Genomic DNA, 6,000 nt, shown 5'->3' on the forward strand with positions numbered 1-6,000 from the left:
ACATCCAGGGAAGTGAAACTCAAAGAGATCTTGTAACTTAACCCATGGTCACACAACAGGCATAAGTCTATCTCTTTCTAGAAGTCCTGCATTTCCCCTTGTTGTTGCTGTTTAATGGCTAAGTTATGTCCAACTCTTTTGTGACCCCGTGGACTAAAGCCCGGCAGGCTTCTCTGTCCATGGAATTTCCCAGGCAAGAATACTGGAGTGGGTTACCATGTCCCCTCGAAACTATTATAAACTGTCCCTGGTCCTGTGGTGAATGGTGCAGTCTTTAATGTGGGGTAGGAGAAATCAGGGCTTCCTTTCATTTTCCCTTCTTCTCTGTCTACAGAATCAGTCACAACCTAAGACAGGGCCACTGCTCTGTTTGGCCCCCAGGCCCTCAGGAACTGACTGTTGCCATGCATAGTAAAGGTGCTGGCACCACCTATGTTGTCCATCTGTAAAGCACTACCCAGGTTGAAACATGGGTCCTGGGCAGTCACGGTGGCCTAAGTGTTGGACTTTGAGTGCTTATGACCAAGATCTCCCTGTGTGTAGAGGAACTGGAATGCTCCCTTCCCATGCCTCTGTTTTCACAACTCCTGAGCTCTCCTTTGGAGACACGGGGGAATGTGAGCAAGAAAGGGGAATACCAGATGACAGAGAGTCAGGAATAATAGAGGGTCTTTTGGAGACTCTCTGTCCCCTCAGAAGATAAGAAGTAAAGAGTAAAACTTGCAGAAATTCCCAGAAGCTTGCCCTCATATTTCTTTCTGTCAATACTTTGCTTCCTCGAATTGAGAAAGTAGCACTGATATATATACACTGTCATGTGCAAAATAGTTATTACTAAGTTGCTATATAACACAGTGAGCCCAGGCTGGTGCTCTGTGATGACTTAGAGGATGGGGGGAGAAGAGGGAGGCTCAAGAGAGGTGATGTATATTGTGCCAGATTCACGTTGTTGCATGGCAGAAACCAATACAACATTGTAAACCAATTTTCCACCAATTAAAAAAAATACATCAAAATACTTTCCTCCCTGAAGCTGTTAATTTCTTTTTTCTTTTTCTCTCCCCTCTTTTCCCCTTCCCTCCTCTCCCCTTCTGTCCTCTCTCCTCCCTTCCCCTCTTTTTTTCTGTCTTTCAGTTCAGTTCAGTTGCTTTAGTTGTGTCTGACTCTTTGTGACCCTATGTATTGCAGCACACCAGGCTTCCATGTCCATCACCAACACCTGGAGCTTGCTTAGACTCATATCCATCAAGTCGGTGATGCCATCCAACCATCTCATCCTCTGTCGTCCCCTTCTCCTCCTGCCTTCAATCTTTCCAGGCTTCATGGTCTTTTCTAATGAGTCAGTTCTTCACATCAGGTGTCAAAAGTATTGGAGCTTCAGGTTTAGCTTCAGTCCTTCCAATGAATATTCAGGACTGATTTCCTTTAGGATTGACTGGTTTGCACTTCTTGCAGTCCAAGGGACTCTCAAGAGTCTTCTCCAACACCACAGGTCAAAAACATCAATTCTTTGGTGCTCAGCTTTCTTTATAGTTCAACTCTCATATCCATACGTGACCAGTGGAAAAACCATAGCTTTGACTAGACTAGATCTTTGTTGGCAGAGTAATGTCTGTTTTTTAATATGCTGTCTAGGTTGGTCATAGTTTTTCTTCCAAAGAGCAAGCGTCTTTTAATTTCATGACTGCAGTCACCATCTGCAGTGATTTTGGAGCCCAAGAAAATAAAGTCTCTCACTGTTTTCATTGTTTTCCCACCTATTTGCCATGAAGTGATGGGACTGGAGGCCATGATCTTTTTTTTTGGAGTGTTGAGTTTTAAGCCAGCTTTTTTGCTCTCCTCTTTCACCTTCATCAAGAGCTCTTTGGTTCCTCTTCACTTTCTGCCATAAGGGAGGTATCATCTGCATATCTGAGGTTATCGATATTTCTCCTGACAATTTTGATTCCAGCTTATGCTTCATCCAGTCTGGCATTTCACATGGTGTACTCTGCATATAAGTTAAATAAGCAGGGTGACAATATACAGCCATGACATACTCCTTTCAATTTGTAACCAATCTGTTGTTCCATGTCCAGTTCTAACTGTTGCTTCTTGACCTGCATACAGATTTCTTAGGAGGCAGGTAAGGTAGTCTGGTATTCCCATCTCTTTAAGAATTTTCCATAGTTCGTTGTGATCCACACAGTAAATGGCTTTGGTATAGTCAATAAAGCAGAAGTAGGTTTTTGTTTTTTTTTTCTGGAACTTTCTTTTTCGATGATCCAGCGGATATTGATAATTTGATCTCTGGTTCCTCTGCCTTTTCTAAATCCAGCTTGAATATCTGGAAGTTCACGGTTCACGTATTGCTGAAGCCTGGCTTGGAGAATTTTGAGCATTACTTTACTAGCCTGTGAGATGAGTGCAATTGTGCAGTAGTTTGAGCATTCTTTGGCATTGCCTTTCTTTGGGATTGGGATGAAAACTGACCTTTTCCAGTCCTGTGGCCACTGCTGAGTTTTCCAAATATGCTGGCACATTGAGTGCAGTATTTTTAAAGCAGCATCTTTTAGGATTTGAAATAGCTCAACAGGAATTCCATCACCTCAACTAGCTTTGTTCATAGTGATGCTTCCTAAGGCCCACTTGACTTGGCATTCCAGGATGTCTGGCTCTAGGTGAGTGATCACACCATCGTGGTTATCTGGGTCATGAAGATCTTTTTTGTATAGTTCTTCTGTGTATTCTTGCCACCTCTTCTTAATATCCTCTGCTTCTGTTAGGTCCCTATCATTTCTGTCCTTTATTTTGCCCATCTTTGCATGAAATGTCCCTTTGGTATCTAATTTTCTTGAAGAGCTCTCTAGTCTTTCCCATTCTATTGTTTTCCTCTATTTCTGTCTTTACCTTGTGGTAAACTGTTAAAAGTATTTTGGTAAAGAATAAAAGAAGATATCTTTCATTTTTATTTGAAATAGTGTGGCATTATTTCTCAACTAGTTTATCCATTTCATCTGTTAATCTAAACTGTTTGGCAATAATACAAATTGATTAATCCATTTTGTGAAACAATGTACTAAAAAAGTGTTTCCTTCAATGATCAGCTTTTCTTTGTGACTAACCCTTTAAAAATGTGTATGTGAGTATGTTTGTGTAATTACTTTAATTCTAGGTTTTGTCACTAATTAGTTGAGGGCTTTGGCACTTAACCCCTGTGGATTAGTTTCTTCAGCTATAAGAGCAGTTCCAAAGTCTGATATAAATGTTTTTAAAAAATTAAATATCAACCAAAATTTTACTGAAACAAGTCAATTTGGAGTGAATTTAGCAAACAATTTACTAATTGTACTATATAGAAAGGAGCATTATATTAGGAAGAAAGTGCTTCAGTGTGTGATTCTTATTAACTACTGCCTTGTTTAAATATGATAAAATTCATTTTTCTGTTCCAGTGACTGATTGATTTAATAATTCAAGAAGAGTATATTTAGTGAATCCAAAAGTAAATTTGGCAACTCAGGAATGGCTACAAAATGTAACAGTTTGAGAGGGAATATCTAGGTTTTAGTGACATTGAAAAGTGATAGAATGTTTGAAATGTTTAATTAGAGTTAGTGTAACTATTACACGTAACATGTATTCTGATGTATAAGAAAGATAACTCCAATGCTTTTCCATTGGCCAGATTTTGACCTTTTGTTTAACAACCTCAGAGTCTATACATAATTATTAATATATATATACATGGAAGGAAAGGCGCTAACTCTGCATTAACTTTGGTTTACCAACAAAGAATTTTAAAAATTGAGTGCACAGAAAAATTGTGACTAGTCAGAGGTCATGTTCAGAAAGTCAGTGGTAATGTAAACTGCTTCAGACTTCCAGTTTTTTGTTCTATTATAAACATTCCTGCCTTTACTTACTTTGAAAAATAAAATCCAACCAAACTACCCCCAAGAGGCAATTGCAGACTAACCTCTTGACAGACCTCTTGTCAGAGCCAATAAAATCATCTGCAAACCTCTGCTTGTGTTGAAGGAACTTTCAAGGAGTGTGCAACCTGAATTAGAAAAGACATCTTTTTAAAGCTTTTCCTGAAGTGTCTGGGCCATCTGTTTTGGCCCGAACTCCCCATGTTAGAGCTGTTATCAAGTACTGTTGGCTCTCCCATTGCTACTGTTAACAAATGGATTTGTCACCCCAAAGTTAAGAAAAACCAGATGTTTCCTTTGTTGTTCTATATCCCAATGGCAGGTCAGGAGCCTGTTTAAACAGCACCAGTGAAACTGAGATGTAGAAATTGAGATCTTATTAATCTGGTCAGTGAGGTCATATGATTTAGGGCCATTTGAAGATTTAGAATGAATTTCAATATTTGGCCATCTACATCTATTGAATTACTTCCAAATTAGTCAGTTCTTTATAAATATAAACCTATATTTTATGAGAATCATAATTTGTATAGAAGCAGTTATAAATATGGAATAAAATATTTAAACATGTCAGGTTTTGTAATCCATCAAGTAAATTTCTAACCCAATGTTTATTGAGCCCCTGCCATGTGCCAGGGAAGTGTTAGTGTCTGGGGCTACAAAGATGAATGAGATGTGGTCCTTAACACTGAGGAGCTTGTAGTCTGGCATAGAAAGCCAGCATATAAATTAGCAGACCTGGTACAATGTGGCAAGTGCAAAACACTTTTAGGAGAGTGTTATGAACTGACTGTGGGGATCAGGAGGAGGTGAGGAAATAGGGAAGACACTGCAAGGGAGGCCACGTTTGAGCCACATGTGAAAGGATGAGCAGGAGTTTGCCAGGTGACTGTATTTACAGGGGGATGGTGGTGAGGAAATTCATTCTTAAGAGAGGGAGTAGGCACACAGGGGTAAAATAATGATATATTCAGCATTCTGCAAGTGGTTCAAAATAGTTGAAAGTGTGATGTGTTTGAGACTAGTATAGAAAATGAGACTAAATAAGCAGGTGAGTGTGTGTAAGCTCAGTCACTTCAGTAGCGTCCAACTCTTTGCGACCTTATGCAATGTGGTCTGCCAGGTTCCTTAGTCCATGGGATTCTCCAGGCAACAGTAGTGGAGTGGGTTGCCATGCCCTTCTCAATAAGTAGGTGAGCATCAGAATATGACGGTTTTATATGCCACACCAAGAAAGAAAATCTGTGTGGTAGGTGATAAGGAGCCACTAAAATATTTTAAATAAAATAATTAGGATTTTACATTTTAGACAAATCACTTTGACTTAAAGGAAATTTTATCTTTTTTTGTTGTTGTTTTTTAATGAAAGTCTGAGACATAATAACTTGTCATTTTGGGTTTTGGAGGTCTGGTAGTTAACTCAAGATACCAATGTGCCTGACTGTTCTATTGTCTATTTCATTATGCTGAGAACTGTGTTTCTTAGACTCTCCTTCTCCATGTAATTGCAAATTGGAGTTGGTCTAAAGGAAGACCGTGAGTTCTGGGAGGCAAAAGAGAAGCAGCAGTCATTATATTCTGAAACTTATCAATGAGCCTGCGGTTCTGCTGGGTGCTAGTTTGTTCTTGCTCTTCCCTCCTTCCTGATGCTGGCCTTGCCCATCAGAAGTGACCCCAGGCTTCCACTGGATGCTTTTTGGACAACTCAGTAGGTGGTAGCTGTGAAGAGCCAGCCACCTTCCACAGACTTTGTAGTACCCATCCCAACAGCAGAATGTGCTGGCTCCCTACAAGTTCTGAAATTTTCGTGACTTTTTTCCTTGCTCCTTCAACTGCAGTTTTTTTGGATCTTTATCTTCTCAGCTCTTCCCACAATTGGGTAGGTACTAATTCTTATTATAAATTCCTTCTTCCATATCACTTATAGTGGTTCAGGTTCCCAGATTGAATCTTTTTAAAGCTGCAACCAAAGTGTATTTTCAAATATAACTCCTTGAAAAAAATACTACATTTACTACTTGAACAATTTGACAACTATTGCTATTGACAGTTGTTCAGCAACTCACTGCTGAACAACTGTTGACAG

Source organism: Muntiacus reevesi, chromosome 6 (assembly GCF_963930625.1).
Source record: "Muntiacus reevesi chromosome 6, mMunRee1.1, whole genome shotgun sequence".
Classification (NCBI taxonomy): domain Eukaryota; kingdom Metazoa; phylum Chordata; class Mammalia; order Artiodactyla; family Cervidae; genus Muntiacus; species Muntiacus reevesi.